General features: G+C 35.1%; 1 long non-coding RNA gene across 1 annotated transcript in view; it reads right to left on the minus strand.

The window, feature by feature from the left end:
* LOC120243390 overlaps positions 1-10,869 on the minus strand; it is a 35,362-nt gene extending 24,493 nt beyond the window's left edge. Inside the window, exon 1 of the long non-coding RNA XR_005531302.1 lies at positions 10,817-10,869. This is a non-coding gene — a long non-coding RNA (uncharacterized LOC120243390). The remainder of the gene's footprint in view (positions 1-10,816) is intronic.
* Between the last annotated feature and the right edge of the window lie 511 nt (positions 10,870-11,380).

Raw genomic sequence — 11,380 nt, forward strand, 5'->3', positions numbered from 1 at the left:
TTAAAATGTTTGTTTAAGTTCAAAATTTATTTAACCTACAGAAAATCCTTTTATAATTTTAATATTAATGACTCATCAGTTAATTTCTCCTAGAACATTTGCAAAAGGTCCATAAGAGAGTTGATACAAGTTAAATCATTAGAATAAAATTCAGGGGTTTTGATTTGTTTTGTTTTGTTTACTGCTGTTGTTATTTTCTATTGGACAATTACCTTTTGTTATAAGAGTAAGCTGAAAAAATTCAGAGAAGTTATATTAAAGCCAAGTGACGTTTATGAAAAAGAAAAAGCTTTACTATGCCAGTGTTACATAAAATTTCAGAGTTTCAAATGAAAGAAACCAGAGACGGGTTTGATGAATCTTTTTGTTCAAATTCAGGCTTAATCATGTGTCTCATAAAGGAAGACTTATCAGCAAGATGTTCAAAAGAAAGTATTGACTTGTTCACATAAAGCTTTAAATCTCCTACCAGGAAATCTGAAAAGACTAAACAAGGATTTTGTCTTTTGGTGAGATGAAGGAATAAAAACAACCTTAGGAAACTGAATACTTTCATTATAGATTACTGAAAAAACTTCTAAGTAAAGGTCCTTGTTCATCTTCTTCAAGTGAAGCATATCTACAGCTACAATGTGTTATTTTATCTGAAGGCCACAAGTAAAAATATTACCAAAAACATGTGGGAGGTAATTTTCCATGTATTTTAAAGAAAACTAAACTTCCTCCCCATACACAATTTCTGAACACCACCATGACTTCTTTGCAAAAGAAAAAGTTGCTCAGTGAGGGAAGCTATTGAATTTTTCTTTCACTTCTTTCTCTAACATTGTTTTGCTTCCCTTTCCAAGACTTATATTCATTAGAAATTTAGCATTAATTCTTGATAATTTGGCCTGCTCATAAAAATAATTTTGCAAATATTTATTTAACTTTATCTGAGGAAGAAATCTATACTGGGTTAAATCACAAATTATTTTCAGAATAAGGTAATGACAGGTGATTTCAGGGGCATTAGTAGTATAGCATTCTCTTTTCAGTGTGAAATCCTCATTTTTTATTCTTCATTCATGGAACCAGTTTCTAGAAGGCTGCAGTTAAAGGCCTTCACAAGCAATTTTTCTGTAACAATTTATTCAGTGCTTTTTTGGAGTACTGTGATCACTAAAGTATGTTCTCCATTAAGAAGTAAGGAATTCAGATTATGGGTTTCTGTTTCAGAAATTTAGGCTTACCAACACCATGAGGATTCCAAGCAGTACAGAAGGTACAAATGGGAACCAGAGTTAAGACCCAATTCCAATGTGTTACCATACCAACAAACAATTCTCAGGCATCAGCGAGCTGTTTAAGAATTCAACTCAACTTTGGCATTATCTACCTGGAGATAGTGTCAGATTCCACTGGTTAGTGGTTCAATCTTCCAAGACTATCCCCTACCTGATTCCCATGTCAGATGCAAGTCCCAAGCCCAGACTGTTACTTGTGCTTCTGACCAACTGAATAAATGAGAAGTTTCCAAGACACACTCCTCCTTAGTTTCAATTAATTTGCTAGAGTCTCTCATGGAGCTCAAGAAACCTGTTTACTCACTAGATTACCTATTAGTTATAAAAATATATAATTCAGGAATAACCATGCTTAGAGCAAGGTATGGGGAAGGGGTACAGTGTTTCTGCTCATTTTGTGTGTGTCACTCTTCCTAAATCTCCACATATTCAACAACCCAGAAGCTCTCTGAACACTGTTCTTTTGGGTTTTATGAGGATTCATTACACAGGCATGGCTGATTAAATCATTGCCCATTGGCAATAGAACTTAGCCTCTCTCCCCTTCTTGGAGGTGGTGGTGGAGTAGTGAGAAATGGAAGTTCCAGCCCTCTCCTCATGTGGTTGGTTGCCCTGGCAACCAGCCCTCAGCCCTAAGTTACCAAAGTGCTTTCCAAAACTCAATACATTAGCATAACAAAAGACAGCACTATTGCATTATTATTGCATTGATCACAGGAAATTCCAAGGGTTTTAGGAGCTGTAAGCCAGAAACCATAAACAAAAACCCAAAGCAATTAACCCTTGAACAACTTATATATAAAAGTGGATTTTTTACAGTACTCTAAATATATTTTCTCTTCCTTATGATTTTCTTACTAACATTTATTTTCTGTAGCTTACTTTATTGTAGGAATATAGTATACTATACATAAATATACAAAATATGTATAATTAACGGTTTATGTTATGGGTAGAGCTTTCATTCAACAGTAATATTTTAGGTAATTCTGGGGGGAATCAAAGTTATATGTGGAATTTCGACTGCATGGTGGGGTCAGCACCCCTAAGACCGATATTGTTCAAGGATCAAATGTACATATGAGAAATGTATTTTGGTCATCGGAATGACCAAATAACTATTTGTTATAAATCATGACAGGGATCAGAAAAAGTCTCCCCAAAATGTGCCACTTTGGCATGAGAACTATTTCACGATAAAAGCAACAGAAACTTCAAGAGGAACTTTTGCCCCTCCCTTAACTACCTAAAATATAAATTGGAGGTCTTACCCATAAGAAGAGTTATTACCACAGTTAAAGTTCATCTGAATGACACGCTGTATGGCAGGGCAAACATTTGATTACCAAACATCTGCTCTTCTTAGTACCCTGTGAATTGCCCCCCACCCCCATTCTTGAGTTAAGGATAACATATATACCACATTTTATCTTTCTATATTTAAACTCTTCATGTATGTATGATTCCTATACATAAAAAATTAAAGTTGATTTTCTCCTGTTAATTTGTCTCAAGAAGGTTTAATTCTTAGATCGGCCAGAAGAATCTTGGAAAAGGAGAGGAAAATTTTTCCTCCACAACAGTCACAGTATCACAGAGGTACTAGATAAATAGAAAGCATCTAAACTCTGAGAAGCTTCTGGGACTCAGCCAACTGCAGAATCTCAAAGTTTTCCAAGTTTCTAATTAAACTGTTTATTAATGCAGAAGAAACCATTTTCTTATGGATGACCAAGTTAAATGAAAACCTGAAGCAAAACAAATGCTGAATGAAGTCAAGTACATACAATAACTAAAATGACCTTGTCTATCTGTCCTGACATCATACAGTAAATAATAAAAAAGTGTTCACTAAATTTGGAGGGTGGGTAGAACATATCAAATCCACCCTCGGATCCTTAAAAATCACCCCAAAGAATGATAGTTACCTTTCAGAGAGCCCCAAACTGAGGTATATTCAGATGCTCATGTGACTGCTAAATGCATACTAAGATGCTATGGTTGAAGAATGAATTGGAATCACCAAAATAGTCTATATAAAACCTGAATTTATTACACTGTTAGTCAGGAAAGAGTTTATCATGCCAGAATGACTTCAGAGGATTTCTCTGAGTGCTCTGGATACACACTCTGAGCACAATCTCAGTTCTCCATAAAGTGTGAAAAAACATTTGTAACTTTTTCCCCTCTATCTTCTATGGATATAGATAAAACAAACACACCAACGCTGAAACAGCAAAAGAAGAATCTTCAAAATACAGCTGTAGATTGAAATTTAGTTCCTTATCTTATTGGACTACTATACAGATTCCTTTCCACAGTTAATTTTTAATATAAGATATGGTACAGCTGATGTTACATAACAGTGATAAGGTCTCAGATTTTTATCTAATTTAAAATTCACATAAACCCTATGATATCTGAGCTACTATGTAATTTTACCAATGAAGAGACCAAGTCTTATAGAACTTAGGACATTCCCATCATCATCTCACTAAAAATGTCCTTGCTACATCCCTGGAAATGGAGAAGAGTACAGGTTTGTGTGACAATAAAACTCATCTTCTTTTTTCCTCTCATGCTTTCTGTTAGAACTTAGAAGTGTTTTTCTTCCCTTGGTGAGAGACACTTGAGGGGAAAAAATGCATATCATTAAAAAATTGTTTATCTTATTCTCAAAAGTAGTTTACAGTATTGTTTTTGCTTTCTTTACTCAGCTATTAGATCCCATTTGAACATTTCACTACTGTTTTCATAGCCACCCTCTGACAGGTTTGCCAGGCTATGAATACTTTGCCTCACCTAAGCATTGCAGAATTGCAATTGCTCATAAATTCAGAAAGACTTTTTTAGTAGTTTTTGGTAACACTTTCTTACTAACTTTTTACCTTAAGTTAATATGATATACTTTTGGATATCACAGAATTGCTTTCCTTGATTACTTAAATTACTTACTCTAAGATTTTGGTTCAGGCAAGGGCTGCTCATTTTTAAAGTAATAAATATTGTTTAGGAGAACTGTAAAAAAATCAGAAATCATCTTCCATTTCTATTTACTCTGAAACTTGAGTATTTGAGTATACATATTTTGTTATTGTTTTTGCCAAGCATTATTTCAAGCTTCAAGTAGTTGCAGCAAATAACTAGCCTTTAATCTACACTGTCATGTCTCTTTCCTACAATGGGCTCTTCTCAAATTTCCAAAGCCCGCATACTATAAGATTCCTGCAGAAATCACTCCACTTAACTCTTCCTTAGCAAAACATCTCTTGGGTAATCTATAGCTGTTTTAAAAATGTATATGTTGGATATAGTATGAGAGTGCAGCTATAGCCTGAAATGAGAATGAACTTTATTACACTCACAGCTTCCAAAGAGAGGGTCACTACATGCCACATAGGGTCATGGGGGAAATCACTAGGGTGGTCAGGAGTCAGAATGCAGGGGGAAAAGGGGAAAGCATAGGCCACAGCCTTCATTGGGGTTTCCACAAGAAAGGTAAGATAGAACAGTTTAGGACTGGCTAGTTTGAAAAATTCTGGCAAGCTTTAGTCTATAGGAACCATCTAGTTGCCTGGTACATACCTGACCCTGGGATAATTTAGAGCAGAAGTTTTGGCTTGCTGCAAGAAAATTAAATATGGAAATACTTGGGGAGTACAAACTCAGGACTAATTGGTTTATATATGAAAAGCATGCTTAGAGCAAGTTATTGGTTTTGTTGGGAATTACCTAGCCCTGAAAGAGATAATCTCTCTGCAGCCTTAAAGGTTTTTAAAATGTCAAAGACATTATAATACAGAAATACAAATAATTAACAAATATACATTTACAATATAAGTCAAGTTTCATAAAAGGTATATATTTCTGAAAATGACATCTTCAGCCACTGTCTACTGGGGAAAAATTGTAAATTTATATACCCAAAGCTCAACACAATATTTTTATTAAAAATTTTAAAAATCTTGAATTACATTCCAAATAGAAGTATTAGACTGTCAAAATCAGAAGAAAAGATTTTGAAAAAGAGTTAATGAAGGCGATAAACATTATGTATGTCATGCACAAAATACCTTTAATTATAAACTGGTTTTTTGGTGATCAGAACAGCACATTTTAAGCTTCTTATATTCTAAGCTGATAATGTGTCACTTATTGGCATTACTCTAAATTTTAGTTACATTTTGGAAAATTTGCTGAGGTGTGGGTTTTCATGAATTGCCTTATTTTTTCCACTTAAAAATAATGAGAAATAGGCTTTTGGTGAGTGTATCCATGCAAGACATTTGATTTTAAGGAAGAGATTACTGGCATTCAGTGGAGATAACTATATTTGTTGAAAACTAGCTTAGATTGCAAAATTATCAATGCCCTGAGTTAAACTGCAGTGTGGGACTGCAGTGTGGGACAGTTACTTTAATCCTCTTAATGACTACAGTTCTAAGTTTATAAATGATACTATTGCCATTGTTATTTAAACTTGAAGTTTTTCTAATTTATTCTTCTCACTGTCTATAGCTGTGATATGTAGTTTCTGTTTGCTCATTTTTCATTCACTCTAATTCTAGAAGAATTTCTCAATTTTCCTGAGCTTGGGTTTAAGGCTACAGATTGTTCTCATCTATGACTCTGATGATAGGCCTATGATTTATATGTGTGTGCATTCAAACTAATTCATTACCTTAAGCATCGTAATTGGTCACAGATGAACAGGTGACCCAAGTAAGAGCAGTAAGACCTTAGATAGTACTTTGCTTGAATAATTGGAAAAGAGCTGGCTGTACTTTCCTCTTGACTGCTTTTTTAAAAAAATCTTTTTTTAATGTTTAATTTTTTTTGAGAGAGAGAGAGAGACAGAGCATGAGTTGGGCAGGGGCAGAAGGAGACACAGAATCCAAAGCAGGCTCCAGGCTCTTAGTGGTCAGCACAAAACCTGAAGCAGAGCTCGAACCCATGGACCATGAGATCATGATCTGAGCCAAAGTCAGATGTTTAACTGATTGAGCTACCCAGGTGCCCCATTTCCCTTTGACTGTTAAGGTAGTAAGCTAAAGCCCAATCCTTCTAAAGGTCATCTTGCCACCATATGAAAGAGCTTTCATTAAAACACAAATAGAAAAAGCAGACTGAGTCCAAATGACATCTGAGTCCATGGATCCAAGCATGCCTGAGGTCCAGACATCCTTCTAAGTAACGTTTAAAATATTCATCTGCTGTTTATCACACATGCATTAAGAATGCTGGCTCTTTCAGAGTATCTTTTGGGTTAAGTCAAACTATATTTCAATTCTTCCTTTCCATCGGATACTTTTTAAAGAATAAAGTATTTTTAAACATCAGACACTAAAATATAATCGTGGAGAATGCCATATTATAGGATTTAATGAACACAAAAAAGGAAAAGAAAAAAACAGTGATATCATAAACTGCCCTTTCTTTGAACTCCTATTTGTTATCCTAAGGAGGAAAATGTTTCAAGGGTGAACAGCATAGTAATTAACAGTAAGGCTCTGAAGCAAGATACCTGGAATTTAAATGCCACCTATACCACTTACTATTTATGTAGCCTTAGGAAAGTTACTCTGTGCCTCGGTTTTCTCATTTATAAAACTGGGGCAAATCTTGTGGGGTTACTGTAAGAATCAAATGAGATGATATGTAATGTACTTAAAACAATGCCAGACATATTATGAGTACTCAATAAATGCCAGTACCAGGTCATTAGTTATAATTATAACTATAATTATTGTTTACTTAGTTATTATATATACTACAATGGTGATGTGCAGAGATACAAACAGTGTCCCTTCCTAAATCTCTCCTAACTGGAATAATTTCTCTTGCATATTTATTTCCTTTCCAAATCCTCTGTCCATCAAAGCAGGCAACTTCTGATGAGTCACTTAATCTCACGCCTTTGATATTTATTGGATACTACCATGTTAAAGTTCTGCCTAAAAACTGGATATGCAACAGCAAGTGGAAAACAATTCAGATGTAATTGTTCTTCTCATGGAATGTACATTTTAGAAATAGCACAAAAAATCAAAATCATCCTTATATATAAATAGGAAAAGTCTTATGCAGAAGAAACACAAAATTCTGACCTCAATATGTGAGAACGTATTTTGGGGTATCTGCTCTAGGTCTAGAGAGTCAAAAAAGCTTTCTTGAAAAAGTTATTTTTTTCAGCTGAGTCCTTCACAAGAGGAAAAAAAAGGAACAACACACTGATCTAGGAAGTACCTTGTGGGAATGACTAGATTTGGGGAGAACGGTGGCAGGCTGAACACTGAGAGGCCTATTCTGAAGCACAGACAACAAATGAAAGCAGGGCAAAAGAGGAGATGGGTAATGCAGGAGAAAACAGTCATATAGGAGATTTAGAGCATATAAATGAGGTTTTGATTTTGTTACTTTTTAATATAGTAATAGAAAGTGGAATCAACTGAAGGGTCATTTTTTTTTTTTTCAAATTAGAAGCAATCACTCTGGCAGACTGTAACTAAAAAGGAGAACACAGGAAAAAATTGAAGTGGAGAAAACAGAAGCAAATCGATTTCAATAGTTTTGGTAAAATAAAAGTGAAGAGAAGTAAATGGATATGACGCATATTTAGAAGGGAAAATAGAAGTGCATGGATTAATGATATAAGTTAGAAGCTACTAACTTTGACAATTGATGTGTTATGGAAACAGGCAGAGGAGAAAAAAAAAGAATGTTTCAAGGATTCTTACAGGCATCTGAGTTTTTACAACTAGCTGAATAGTGTTACCACTCACTGTGATAGGATTTAAAAAAGGAAGAACTTCCCATTCTGTGAGGAAGTGTTGGGAGCCATTCTGAACTCACTAGTTGAGAAACTCCTTATGAGTTTACAGTCAGTTTGCAAGGCTCTTGCCTTCAGATGACGACCAATACCCAGCCCCACTCAATTGTTTTTCTTGAGCACCAACCCCCAAGGCACCTTGTTGATTTATTGGGAGTGACTTATTCTGGCCCTGGTATGCTGATTGCACCTTGTGAATGAAATTATTGTAGCTTGGAAAAACGCTGATGCTTAGTAATCTGGAAATAGTGATCAGGACTGAGTAATTGATGACATAAAAAAGATTAGATATTGCTTTCAGGTTTACATTAATAAAATAATAACTTTGGTACAGACTGATGTACTATTCCTGGGCATGGATGATGTTATACGAACTAGAAGCCCTGTGGCTAATGTTTAGATGTTTTCTTTTGTGGTTATGAGAGCAAACATTGTGTTTCCTGAAAAACCTATTTTTCTTAATACTTCCCATTAAGTGATAAACAGGCTATTGACCCCTGCTCACAAAGAACTAACTTTTGCCTTTACTGTGCTAAAACCATTATCCTGTTTGTATCTGAATGCTAAAGATATCTTCCTTTCTCATATGATGAGCATGAATACCCTTATCTAAATCATAATAATAAAGTTATGCATATCAATGTTCTGGAAAGTTTTTACTGATCAAAAAATTTATCATTAGAATGCCACTTCTATGCTGTGCCCCAAATACTTAATCATAAAATAAAGTTGAGTCTCTGACAGTGAGGAGATGCCTGGCTGGTGACCAGAAAGAATTTCGGGGCTCTCTCATCCCTCTCTCACTGACACCGTCCATCCTTCAGAGACCCCTGGACCGGCTAGATCTGGACTCTGGCAAGAAACAATGATAAATAATGGCAACGGAAGGCTGATTTTGCAATGATCAGAAACAAAACAAAAGAAATTCCTTTTCAGGACACCACAAAAATTCTTGAAAATAAATTGCTTAAACTTTAAAAAAGTAAAGCAGGAACAGCATATTCAAGACAAAGAAACTAGAAGAGAAAAAATAATCACACAAGAACAGAAATCAATGAAATCAAATGCATATGTACAATAGAAAAACAGATCCAAAAATAAGTTCTTTGAAATGAATAAGGAAATTGGTAGGTCTGACTCCTAGCAAAACTGATCAAAATAGTAAGAAAGAAAATATAGATTATCAATGTCAGGAATAAAAATGTGACATAACTTACACTTTTAATCATAAACAAGATTAAATATGTTGATTAAAAAGAATTAAATAAATTTGATTCTTTTGATAAAAATGAGAAATGCAAAATATTATCTCTGACACAGAATTAAATAGATGCTCTCAACAGCCCTAGATCTATTAAAGAAACGAATATATAAATTGAATTTTTCCCAAAAAGGAAACTCTAGGACCAGTTGGCTGCCATAGTGAATTCTTTCGTATCTTTCAGGAAGAAATAAAATTGTATTACACAAAATGTTTCAGAAAATAGAGAAAATTTTCCAATTCATTTTATAAGATTACCATAACACTGACTCCAAATAGTACTAGCACATTACAAAAAAGGAAAATTCTAAACCAATATCTCACAGAAACATAAAAGCAAAAATCATAAACAAAATATATTTTTTAAAGAATACATTTAAAAAAGATAATAGAATATGATCTAGTGGAGCTATTCTAAGAATGCTGTTACTCTGAAATATGAAAATTAAGCACCGTAGAACTGCAACCTAAAAGGTAGAGAAGAGACTGAGAATTAACAGCCTGAAAAGTAGAAACAATATACAAGAGAGTATGATGTCATAGATCTGAAGGACAGAGAGTGTTTCAAGGAGAGCAAGATCTTTATCATATTTCTGCCCTGCCACAAACTGAGTTTAGGCCTGCCTGTACAAGTCATCCACTACTGTATAACAAACCACCACGAAAATCTCTATGTTATACAACAGAAAGTATTTCTTTTGGCTATTCATTAGTCATTTAGGATTCCGTTAATATAGTCTAGACTCAACTGGATAGCTGTAAACTGAAGGTTAGATGTCATTCAGCTTCACAAATCTCTCATCCTCCCTGAGAATGTTTTCCTCACATCCACAGCAGAGACACAACAGCACAAATAAATATGTGATGTCTCTTAAAACCCTGGTGTTGGAAATGGCACAGTATCACTTCTGCCCACTTTCTACTAGCCAAAGAAAAGCACATGAACAGGCCCAGAATCTAGAGATGAGGTGTATTTCCACTGGAAGTTTACTTCAAGGTCAAATAACAAACAACAGTTCTGAAGATAGAGAGTGGTGATAGTTGCACAACAATATGGATGCACTTAATGCCACTAAACTATATACCTCAAAATGGTCAAAATGTTCAATTAAAAAAATTTAATGTTTATTTATTTTTGAGAGAGACAGAGAAGCACAGAACAAGTGGGGGTGAGGCAGAAAGAGATGGAGATACAGACTCTGAAGCAGGCTCCAGGTTCTGAGCTGTCAGCACAGAGCCCAATGTGGGGCTCAAACTCTTGAACCATGAGATCACGATCTGAGCCAAAGTCAGATGCTTAACTGACTGAGCCATCCAGCCACCCAAAAATGTTCAGTTTTATGTTATGTGTATTATATTGTACATACAAAAATTATCAGTTTTGTCTACAGTGTGAAATGGTTTACAACTATTTAAACTTATGACGAAACATATTTTTACCTGTGTGGGCAGGTAGATGGTTTTTCAAAATTCCTTTGGGGGAAGGAGTATCTAAGCACAAAAGAGAAGAAGTCAGTGGATTAGACCATGGAGAACCTTGAGCTCAAGTCCTGAGAGTCCTGAGTCAGTTGATTAAATCACAGAGAGCCTTGAGCCCAAGTCCTGGATCCAAATTCCATTTGGAAACTGTAAAGCAAACCATGTATTCCAACATCTTCCAACTCATCACACACTTTTTATTATTAACAGTCGCTCTATGTCATCATGGCCCCTCTTTGCATTACCATAAGACCTCTAGGGTCATCACAATGCCTCTGAGTCCTCTTACATCATCTCAAGTACCTCCATCATCATCATGGTGCTTCTTGCTTCAAAACGGCAACTCTGAATGCAAGTGCTACATCTTTCCAGACTCCTTGAGAATCTGATAAGAAGCTGGGCTTGCTTTCCCAGAAAAAGCATACAGCATTTGGCATTAAGTTCTGAGTGACTGAACAGGCTGAAATTAAGAACAGGCACATTGAAGCAGCTGAAATAGTCCTAAGAACAGTCCAGGAGATGGAA

Source organism: Hyaena hyaena, unplaced genomic scaffold, assembly GCF_003009895.1.
Source record: "Hyaena hyaena isolate Hyena2069 unplaced genomic scaffold, ASM300989v1 scaffold_340, whole genome shotgun sequence".
NCBI classification, from domain to species: domain Eukaryota; kingdom Metazoa; phylum Chordata; class Mammalia; order Carnivora; family Hyaenidae; genus Hyaena; species Hyaena hyaena.